Here is a 12,242-nt window from a genome sequence, read left to right as displayed (position 1 = left end):
GGCAAAAACAACATTTTTAGAGAAGCTTAGAGCAAAAACACTATTTTAATTTACTTATATGGAGCTATCCTTATAATTAATAACTTTGTGATTCAGAAAAATCATGTGTTTACTAAGACATTCATAGAAACAAGTAGTTTTTTTTTTCCCATTTTTTGCCTACAGTTCAAGAAAATGTTTTGAGAGAAGTGTTAATCATTCAGTCATATACAACTCTTTGCAACCCTGTGGACTGTACTCCACCAGGTTCTTCTGTCAGTGGGATTCTCCAGGCAAGAATATTGGACTGTGTAGCTATTTCCTCCCCAAGGGGATCTTCTCAACGCAGGGATCAAACCCAGGTCTCCCGGATTGGAGGCAGATTCTTCACTGTCTGAGCCTCCAGAGGCTTCAATTCTCCTAGCAGCATCTTTTCATTTTAGCTTTCTGACTATATACATACATATGATAAAAATAGAGTTTCTTAGAATTAACACTTTAATAAACTGGAAAAAAATCCTTGTTGCTCATGAGTTCAGTGGTTTTCAGATACGTCCTTTAGAGGTGAAATTTCTTCATCAGTCCTCCGGGGAAGCTGAAGGTGGTTAATGGCAAGACCAAACAGAGAATCTGTTATTAGTTTACATTTCAAGGTTTTAAATAAGAGATTATCCTGCTTATCTGGGCTAAGAAAAAAATTGAGAGTCATTTATCTAGTCCACCTTCCTTAGCACTAGACCAAACAATTGTGGAATGCTTAAGAATATATTCTGGCATATTACAAATAATTTGTGTTGGACAGTATGACATATTGGGAGGACATATTATTACGTATTCGTTGTGGAGTACACAATGTTCTATAGAGATTCTAATCAAGGACCTCTACTCACTTGCTTAATGAGACCTATAATCCATACATCATTTAATCTGACTATTAATTTTGGCTATTTTTTTTTCACTCTGTGCTTGCACAAATACCTGGCATATAATACAGTCTTAATCAGTTTGTTAAAAGAACAAATACTTGCTTAAAGTATTCCTAAGCAACTGAAGTTCCAACACTTATGTAATTTCCAGTCAGAAAGTACTTATTCCTTCACCACATTTTTGTTTTTCATAAAAGAGAAAAGAGCTCAGCTTCTTTTCTCGAGGAAGGGGTAGTCTTCTAAATGTTTATAAGCCATCTTCTGTCACCTTACTCACCTCTCCTTTTTGATACTGAAAGACTTACCTGATTTCTGAATTTCATATTTGTTGGTTCCCCTTTTCAATGTATCAGTTGCTATCATAGCATTCTCATTCTTGTGCTCTCCTACCTCCTCTGATTCATATCCTCTGGCCCAAACCTCCAAGTGGATGAAGTGGGTCCTGAGGAAGTGTGTTATGCTTCTCTATCCTTTCTACCTGAATAAGACAGGCTTATGTGGGTCTAGAAGTTTCAGTCCCAAGTGGGATAGAAGATACCATCATAGTCTGAATCTAGCTCTACAAGTGAGAATTGATATTTATGTTAATTCCCATTTGAATTCTTGAGTCTGTTGTCACTTGATCAGAACTTGAAAGGAAGAAGGGAAGATGAATTAACATGTTCAAACTACAAGCAGTATATAATAATTTCTCACACTTATTTAATGTGCAGTATATGTCAGATTCTTTTAAGCACTTTACATAAATTAATATATTTAGTCTCCACAGTAGCCATTTGAAATATATAGGGTTCAAGTGAGTAAGATCAAACAAACAAATAAACAAAAAATCCGCTGAGGTTAAGTAACTTCCTAAGGTCATAAAGCAGGAAGTGGCAGAACATAGAATCACACCCAGTAGTGCAGATACAGAATACCTTAAACACCATGCCATACCGTCTTTAACATTTTCTACTCCCCTTCAATTATCTAGAAGTATGTTAAATTAGAATATCATGGCTCTGGTTTCCATGAATCCACTATGACCTAGAAGTTTTATTGTTTTGTGTAATACTACACTTTTCTACCCATTAAAAGAAGCTGCTGGTGTAATGAGAAGGAAATGATGGATTTGGCTGTGGATATATTTAACAGATTAGGATAATGGAAACATTCAGTTGAAATACAAAATCTTAGATTACAAACCCTGGCTAACATTCCTTTTTTGGAATAGATCTTTTGGAGTTATCTTGCTAAAAATGAAGAGAAAGAAACTACTCTACTTTTTAAAAGAGTTTTATAGTCTTCAAGACCTTTCTTTTTCCATAATTCATTATAACATTTTTTACTTAGGGTGGTCAGTTATCATGATATCTAGTTTATAGAATTTAGAAAAAAGCTCAAAAAGGTTAAATATGATGTATAAGTCTACAAATTTGTGCTAATTATCATTAATTTAGGTTACATAAAGAAAATGGCCCCCAAAGCTTGGGTGATATTACATTTTAAAATATATATTATTTTATTATTCTTGTAACAGAAAACAAATTTGACAAAAAATGGAGAGATAACTATATGTGATGGAAAACTTCATAACCATTTAAAATACAATAATAGATATGAAAGCATAGAAAATGTGGTTTCTTGAGCTGTTCACACAAATAAGCATACAATTTCTTCTTTGAAGCATGGAATTGAACTTTCAATCTTTTTTTTTCCTTTATATAGGGTAAAATACAGTAAACCCTTGAACAATATGGGAGTTAGGGGAACCAATCCTACCCACAGTTGAAAATTCAAGTATAATTTTGTAGTCAGCCCTCTGGATCCATAGTTCACACATCTGTGGATTCAACCAACTGCAGATTGTGTCATACTCTAGTAGTATTTATTGAAAAAAATCCACTTATCAAGTGGACCTATGCAGTTCACATCCATTTTGTTCAAGGGTCAACTGTACATTTAAGTGATCTCTGCATAATAAAGATTTTATTGTTTCAGATTTTAGCAGACTCTTCATTGCAATAGTATTATATTAATGGTAACAGCTAAAACTTATTGCAGTTTGTCTGTGTGACAGGATTTGTGCTTATTGTTTCACATACATACCTCACTTCATCTTTAGACAGACCTTACACACAGTTTCTGCAATTGTGTAGTGGAAGCTGAATTGCCGAGTAACTAAGAGCTGAAACTCTGGAGCCAAACTGCATGGTTCTGCTCCACCAGTAAATTTGGGATGATCTTGGGCAATTGATGTCATTTCTCTGGAATTTATTTCCTCTTCTCTGAAAGGGAAATAATAATTAAACTTAACTCTTAAGATTGATTGTTTTGAATGTTTAAACAATGCCTGGCAAAAAATATTCTTCAGTGAATGTAAGCCACAAATGTCATTTTTAGAAGGAAGAAACTGAACTTTAGAGGAGAAGAATTGCCCAAAGTGATGTAGCTAGCTACTGTAATTAATCTGTATTTGAGACCTTCCTTACAATAAATGCAGTCACCAACCTTCCAGGTTTTAATATTTGGCTCATTTGGATGCTGACTTTTCTATCTTTTCTATAAAGGTTTGGTGTCCCTGTTTTTGTTTAAGCTTCTCGCCCCTTCCTCCGCCCAGCAGTTCAGCAGTTCATTTTCAGTTCATTTATAGTTCATAGTGAAATTAGTTTAGGAAAAAATTAGTTTTTCCTCCAGAATTTGGAACTCCATGAATAGCCACAGTAGCAACAATCATGGAATTAATTGTGTGATTCCTGTGAGCAAGGCAGTGTTAAGTGCCTTATATATTTTTATTTAATTTAATCATAAAAATAACACTGTAGGTTGAATATCAATATTATATCCATTTTAAAGATGTGGAATCTGAGATCCAAGGTAGTAGCAAATTGCTACAGGACACACAGCTTGTAGGTTCCAGCTGGGATTTGAACTCAGATCTTCTGTCCTGAGATAAATATTGCAGCTTCTGTATTACAGAATAACACAAAATTGATGGAGGTTATCTCTGAGAATTTGAGTCTGTAATACTCAATTTTTAGTTGCTTACTCAGTTCCATACAGCTTATATAACATGATCAATATCAAAGAGAGGATGCTATTAGGAAGCAAGGAACATCAGCATTCCTTAGAAGTGCTGAAATGCACAGCACAGACAGATATGCTAAATCTGCACAACACTAGAATAATAACTCCGCTAATGGGAAACATGAAGACAAGAGCTAATATCAAATAATGGTTTTGAAGAAAAGTTAAAGAAATGCATTCTTAGGAATTTTTGTGAGTTTTGGTTAGATCTGAAGGGTCGATACAATATTCAGCTGAATACTCCTACTTTGCTATCTCATATGCAGCAGTTCGCAAATTATTAGTTTTCTTTGCTGATGTTTCTAATTTAGTTATATTTCTTGGCTTATGTTAGAGCACATTTTAAAGCATACATCTTTGTAAGAACACTCACCTGATTAAAATAGCTGTTTCTACTCCAGGCTCTGATGTTTCCCAGGTTTGACATTCTCTGGACCATTGATATATTTGCCTCTAAAATAGCAGAATTGGAAGTAATTATCAATGCAACTGCATTTCCGATGTATATCTGGCTTTTTGTTACTTTGGAATTATTTAAAAAAAATAAAATTTAATGGATATATGGAGTAGGCATCTTTTGAATTTTCTTCAGCATTCATTCATCCTCCTTTTAATAATATGTGATTTCTCCCCAGAGGGCCTTGTCTGCTTACACACTTCACTCCACTCATTTACTCTCCATAGGTCCAGGGTTTTGCTCTTGGCCCATTTATGATTATGTTACTTGACCACAATGACTTATTGTGTTGTACTTTTATATATGACAATGATGATGATGGAAAGGCAACAGCAATGGCAAAGATTAGGAGGAAATTCTGGCCATGGGAAATTGGATGTGGGAGTTACCATGTAATCCACTTGATATTTTCCTACCATTTAGTCAGGTATACTGTGCAGTATTTTCTTAGATTTCTGTTCACACCAGAAGTTGGGAAATCTGAATATGTAGTAGTTCTAATAGAGCTATTTCACCAATGTTGAAGGTGAGAATAAACTGAAATTAACAAAAAATAACAAATAAGCTAACATTTACAGAGCATTTAGAATGTGCTATCCCAGGGACGGCGGGGCCTGGTGGGCTGCTGTCTATGGGGGTCGCACAGAGTTGGACACGACTGAAGTGACTTAGCAGGAGCAGCAGCAGCAGCAGGCAATGTTCTGAACACATTATATGTATTAACTTACTGTATTTAAAAGTAATTAAGTAATATGATTCTTCCATTTCCACCAAGTATACATAATTACTCCACTTATTGACTTTGGCTTTCTGAGCCAGGAGAAGAAATACACTATACTGAGTAATATATTTGCCAAAAAGGAACATGACTTAATGAGGAAAGAGAAAGCTATGTTGTGTCTTCAGAGTGAATGTTGAGTGTGATACATTAAAAGAAATAAAGGATTAAAAAGTAAATTGGGTTCAGAATGTGAATATGTGGCCAATTGAATTTAAATTTAATTCTGTAAAAAGAAGGAAATCAAAACATGTTTTTATGCCATATTCTAACATAGGAGCTTATTTTGAGAAGAGTGTAGAAGTGGACTGGGTTGATTGCTTTAGATTTGTCTTCTGTATAATGTTGTTAATAGTTTTTTCCATCTTTTGACTGTTTTATATGTTAAGAAAAAGATACTTTAAATCCATATAGTGATATAAAATACTTACTATTATCAAAATATAGGGTTTTTAATATCTTGAGGTAGTGGATACTTTTTATATTCTGTGAAGAAAGAGAAACAAAGCTAGTAGAATCAGTGTTACAAATCTAGTTAGAAGAGATGAGGTGGTAAGAGACATACTTGTTGATAAGATAAATAACTGTGATAAGGATCAATTGATCAGTTTATTGCCTCTCAGTGGCATAATTTCTTTGTCAGCTGAACTAACATAAAGCTTTGCCAGTAGAGGTGCAGAAGGAGGAAGGGTTTTCTCTTCTTAGTTTTTGTTGTATTCCTGTCACCTTGTAGCTTCTGTAGCTCCTGACTCTGCAGTTCAAGGCAGCGAGCAGCACTCAGCAGCAAGCGGCTTCCCCTGGCAGTCCTTTGGTTTGGTTCATAACAAATTCTGAGGAACAGCACCTCCCAGAGGGAAGCTTCTCCTGGAACCCAAGAGGGCAAGTTTCCAGAAAGTTCCAGAGCAAGGTTTTCCAGCTAGTTGCTCCTACACATCACCAGAGCAAGTGCTTTGCCATTAAAAACAAGTCATGGTTATGCCTTTTCCAGGGAGGTCTGGGTCTCAACCTTGGGCTGGAGGAGGAGGGGTAATTAAGGAGGGAACACTTCCTTGGGTGTTCTCTCTTGCCCACAGGAGTAACGACTGTCTTACTTTGGGTAGCAATAGTAGAATATCATAGACTAGGTGCCCTAAACAATAGAAATTTATTTATTATAGAATGGAAGTTCTGGAAACTGGAGGTCTGAGATCAGGGTGCCAGCAAGGTCAAGTTCTAGAAAAGCCCTTCTCCTAGGTTCCAGACTGCTAAGTTCTCTTTGTGTCCTCACATGGCAGAGAGCAGAGAGGAGAAGCAAACTCTCTCATGACTCTCATAAGGGCAAAAATTTATTCAAGTGGGCTTCACTCCTGTGGCCTCATCTAACGCTTATTACCTCCCAAAGGCCCTACCTCCTAATACCATCACACTAAGGTTCATGGTTTCAGTACATTAATTCTGGAAGGAGAAAAGGGGAAATGTTTATTCCTACCATATTATGTGATATTATCTTTGCTATTAAATTATTAATTATATCTGTGCCTCCTATCTTATTCTGAATTTTCTTTATGTCTTACTAGCCAATCCCTTGTTACTCGTCTCCTGCTATAATTAATAATTCTTTATGTTAAATTTTCCTTCTTCAAATTATTGTGTTTTTACTTCCTGATTAGAGATAATTAAGTGACAGAAAACAGTTATTTGCACTAAACAGATAAATAACATATAGCTATTTGTAGCCTCTGACTACTATAATGTTCCCAGTAAGTTTTGTCCTTGCTGATTCACCCTTCAGTACTGATTTTTTAAAAAAGTAAATCCCAGATTTAAAATATATTTCTTTTGCAAAACCAATACAATATTGTAAAGTAATTAACCTCCAATTAAAATAAATAAATTTATATTAAAAAAATAAAATATATTACTTTGAGCTTTGTTCAAATTCTTTTAAATTGTATTAAAGATCTTCTATGACATAGAGTTACTAGCTAACTTACATAGTTAACATATAGAATACACACTAAGAACTATGCTCTTATATGTGCTCCTTACAAATTTGATCTTATTAAGTGAACAACTAGCACTGCTCCACTTTTTTTTTTATTGACTTTTAAATGCATTGTTAAGGATAAGTTACTCTAATGTGGTTTCAATATGTTGTTGTTGTTATTGTTCTGTGCCCAGTTGTGTCCAACTCTGCGACGCCATGGACTGAAGCACACCAGGCCTCCCTGTCCCTCACCATCTCCCAGAGTTTGCCCAAGTTCATGTTCATTATTGGTTTCAGTGTACACTCAGTATGCTGTACTGTGCTGTGCTTAGTCACTCAGTCATGTCCGACTTTTTGTGACCCCATGGACTGTAATCTACCAGGTTCCTCTGTCCAGGGGGATTCTCCAGGCAAGAGAGTGGGTTTCCATGCCCTCTTCCAGGGGATCTTCCTGACTCAGGGATCAAACCCAGGTCTCTTATGTCTCTGGAAGCAGCAGGCAGGTTCTTTGCTTTTAGTGCCACCTAATTTATAAGATGTAAATGTTTTAGAATGATTTTTCTTTAAAAAAAATATGCCTTTAAAATCACCCTAATACATTTCTAGGGAAATCAAAGTACTTTAGTGTATATAAATATGTTAATATACAATTGCTGGAAACTGCAGAATAAATGACTTTGAATTCATTGTCATCTGCCAGTCAAACTCTTCATATCAAACTTAATATAGTGGACAAAATGTAGTTTTTTTTAAGTCTACATATTTCAGCTCTAGCATCCTGCATGAGGAGAAATATGTTAGAGTAGCTTTTCTATTTACTGAGTAGTTGTTTTTTTCTTATAATAATTGTACCTGCAGTTATTTTTTGGCTCCAATTGAAATGCTATAAAATGTTTTCATAAGCTCCCATTTAAAAGTATTTTCTTATTGAGTAATTGCAATATAAGGGCCTGCAATTGCATTAAGCATTTGGAATGAATAGGAAAGAATTGAGTGAAAGCAAAATGAATCCATTAAGCCTCTGTTGAATAGAGGCAGGTCAATAGAGAGAAGTCCTAACTCAAAACATTTATTTATATAACTGTATAAAATGTTCATTTCTGAACCTTCCAGGTAAAGCAAAAAGAGAGGTTAACTTTATACAACCTGAAAGATTATCCCCAGATGTCCTGGGGAGATAAATGTTTGTCTCATGGTAGTTCCCTAGAGGGAGGTTACAGAACCCCACCCAGTGTGACTCTGCTGGCATAATAGACTTCAGGGAGATGAGAAGAAAGTCACAGAGATGCTTGTGAATCAAGAAATGGACCCTACCATCAAAGAACCATCTAAACAATCTTCTTTGATTCAATATAATTTAGCTGGAGAATGTCATTCAGAAAGAATGAAGGAGACGAGGGGAAATTTTACTTATGCCTTAGGAAAGACGCAAGGAGAAAAAAATATTTTAATTGTATGTGCTTTTTTTTTAAACAGTGAAAACAATACTACTTTGTAATGTTTCATAATGTTATAAAATATAGTTGACACTTTATCTCACATTCAAAGGGATGCCCTCATGCCCAACATTTTAATTTTTCATTATGCATTTTGGTCAGGTCCTAGAGTTCAGGGATTTCTAATGCTACAATTTTTCCTGGAGGTTTCATGAATATTTTAGTGTTCAAGCAACCCTAGATTGTTGCCCTAAAATAAACTTATTTAGCAAACTGCATAGAAACACGTGAACACCCGTGGCGGATTCATGTTGACGTATGGCAAAACCGATACAATATTGTAAAGTAATTAGCCTCTAATTAAAATAAATAAATTAAAAAAAGAGAAATACTTAACAATCATTTTCAGTGTACGTCATTTCCTAACTCCAAATGATTTGGTAACTCTGATAATGGTAACTGTTACTGAAGTGTTTCATAACCATTATATTTAGATCAAGGTTTCCCAGGTGGTATTAGTGGTAAAGAACTTGTGTGCCAATTCAGGAGACGCCAAGAGATAGAAGTTTGATCCCTGGGTCGGGAAGATCCCCTGGAGGAGGACATGGCTACCCACTCCAGTATTCTTGTCTAGAGAATCCCCTGGACAGAGGACACTGGTGGGCTACAGTCCACAGGGTCACACAAAGTTGGATACGACTGAAACAATGTAGCACACACGCAGAAAAATTTAGGTAGAAGACTATATTGACCACACCCAAATTGTTTACCTATGAAAAACAATACAGCTCCTTTTACATCTTATCTTTTCTGGAGTCAGATAATAAAAAACCTATTAAAAATATACTTACTACTTTCCTTTCTTGATCTTTATAAAACTGAAATATATTTATCATTAACCTTATTTTTGTTTTCAGTCCTATGCATAGATCGGAGAAGGCAATGGCACCCCACTCCAGTACTCTTGCCTGGAAAATCCCATGGATGGAGGAGCATGGTAGGCTGTAGTCCATGGGGTCTCTAAGAGTCGGACACGACTGAGCGACTTTCCATTCACTTTTCACTTTCATGCATTGGAGAAGGAAATGGCAACCCACTCCAGTGTTCTTGCCTGGAGAATCCCAGGGACGGGGCAGCCTGGTGGGCTTCCATCTGTGGGGTTGCACAGAGTCGGACACAACTGAAGTGATTTAGCAGCAGCAGCATGCATAGATAATAGAAGATTTAGTTCTCCTGGACATTTAGGATTTTTCATATTACAATGTTCATGTTTTTGATAGCTTTGAAATTTCTATGGACTTCTCCAAAGCTCTCATTTTTACATTTTCAAATGTTGGTAGATAACTTTTAATTCAAGAAACATTCATGGATGATTGCAATATGATATATCCTATGGGATATGACTAAATAAAATATAATCTTCATCCTTATAGATTTTGGATATAAAAGTAAATGTATTTTGACATTTTTCATTTTTCAAGATATTATTAAAACACCACTCATTTAAACAATGCTTTTGTAAATTTATTGTAAAAACTCTCAAAATCTTTTTAAGTTATGGGCATTTAAAAAATATATTCTCCTTACTCTGACAAAGTCATATGGCATTTTCTGTCATCTGGATGGTAATATTAAAGCTATTTGTAGTGTAAATTACCATACTTTTATTTTTCATATGCGCTTTGCTTAGTTGAATTTCAAATCTACTAATCTACCAAAATATTCAATAGAGTACACAAGGATTAGTGCTTTCCTTAGCTCCTCCAAATTCTTTAGTTATTACATGCACAGTAATAACCACCTTGAAGTGGCTCATTCAATGGAGCCAGCTGCTAGGGTCGTGTCCTAAATACAGCTTAAACAGCAGGCTCCAATCTGATGAAACCTGACCAGTAATCGTGGAGCAAACAGAAGCACAGCAGCCATTCATAGTTAAGATTCAGCAGGCACACAAAGCTGAAAGCACCTCTTCTGCTTTGACATTATCTATAGGTCCAATCCTCAATATGCTGATTCTATCATAATACAGAAAATTGGTTAATTCCCTCTGGAAATTAGCAATGAAAAAAGTCTCCCCTTGAATCGCTCTTGCTTCTTCTTTTGATTGGCTGATGCTATCTTTCCTTTACCTGAGGATAAAAGAAACATTTTTTAAGTGTGTCCATTTATAAAACATCTGCACATTTTCTGTAGGTTGCAGTGCACAACAAGGCTTGTACAAATGAAATGAAATAAGTATTCTCCAAATCTAATTAGACTATTCTTTAAAAAATCATGATTTCAAAAAGATTTTTTTTTTTTTTTAGTAATTCTTTTGAAAATAAAGTGAAAGTGTTAGCCTCTCAATCTTGTCCAACTCTTTGAGACCCCATGGACTGTAACCTACCAGGATCTCAATCCCTGGAATTCTCAAGGCAAGAATACTGGAGTGGGTTGCCATTTCCTTCTCCAGTGTATCCTCCCGACCCTGGGATTGAACCCAGATCTCTTGAATTACAGGCAGATTCTTTACCATCTGAGCCACTAGGGAAGCTTTTTAATGATATGCAGTTTTTTTACTTAGAGCCATATTTTAAGTTCACAGTGAAGAATTCTGAATGCTCTCTATAGTTATCTCCTGCTTCTTGAATACACTGATGGTATCCCTCTCTACTGCAATACAGGCAGGTGCGTGCACACACAAACACACATGCTACAATATCCTGATTATGTCACACATTAGCTATAATATGGTAAAACGCTGGCAACTACTTACCTGAAAACTCATTATGGAAAAATGCATGTAGAGAGATTTTTCTATCACGATAATTCTGAAGGTGATGATTTTGAGATTTGTGGGTTGCTGAGTGTACCCTACACTGGCTACTTCCTTTGCCTTTTGCAAATATATTCAGATGATATGTGTTAAATGTGCCACAATATATGTAATTACTGTGACCTTTAAAATTGAGATTAAGTCAGTCAGTCTTCTTGTGATGTTAGTGCACTGATGAATCTCTCTGTTCAAAGGAACGAGATAGTTTTCATGTAGAGTCGTTTAGAAACAAGGACTCCCTTATTTCTTTCCATCGTAAACCTAATATAATACTTTTATTATTGTGTATTTGATTAATGCTACTTTGTTTGTCTTTTACGTCAAATATAGTTTTCTTCTCTCACCTTCTCCCACCACTCAGGATAAAGATCACTGAATTTTAACTGGCCTTGTTCCCAGTGTTCAACACTGAACCACCAGCCAATTTAGAGGTAGGTTTAATGAATGGTTTTGATTAAGATAATGATACTTATTTAGTTACTATTTACAGACCATTTAACAACAATGATCACTTTTTAATTTTCTAGCATACCTTGTGGCTTGTATACGAATTTAAAAGAGATAAGTACAATTAAAGAAAAAAAACTGTTTTTATACTAACCTTTATGATTTGGCTGTCTTCTTGACTGATTTTGTAGCCATTTCCCTATCTCAATGTCAACTATAGTTTATTTTGATGAATTTACACAGTTTTAAATTCATTTTCCTCCTTATTGAGCAATTTTCCCCTTTTATTCTCACTGGTTTTCAATTAGAAACTTATGACCGTAGGGTAGAGAAAAGTTTTAATGACTTGAACATAAATTTTATCTATTGTCA

General features: G+C 35.3%; 1 long non-coding RNA gene across 1 annotated transcript in view; it reads left to right on the top strand.

Annotated features, from left to right (window-relative positions):
• Positions 1-11,855, top strand: part of LOC123334553 — a 54,517-nt gene extending 42,662 nt beyond the window's left edge. The window contains exon 3 of the long non-coding RNA XR_006552573.1: positions 11,785-11,855. This is a non-coding gene — a long non-coding RNA (uncharacterized LOC123334553). The remainder of the gene's footprint in view (positions 1-11,784) is intronic.
• The last annotated feature ends 387 nt before the right edge of the window (positions 11,856-12,242 follow it).

The sequence above is a fragment of the Bubalus bubalis genome, chromosome 7, assembly GCF_019923935.1.
Source record: "Bubalus bubalis isolate 160015118507 breed Murrah chromosome 7, NDDB_SH_1, whole genome shotgun sequence".
NCBI classification, from domain to species: Eukaryota; Metazoa; Chordata; class Mammalia; order Artiodactyla; family Bovidae; genus Bubalus; species Bubalus bubalis.
The sequence above is the reverse complement of the archived record's forward strand: the minus strand, read 5'-3'. Positions and strand labels throughout refer to the sequence as shown.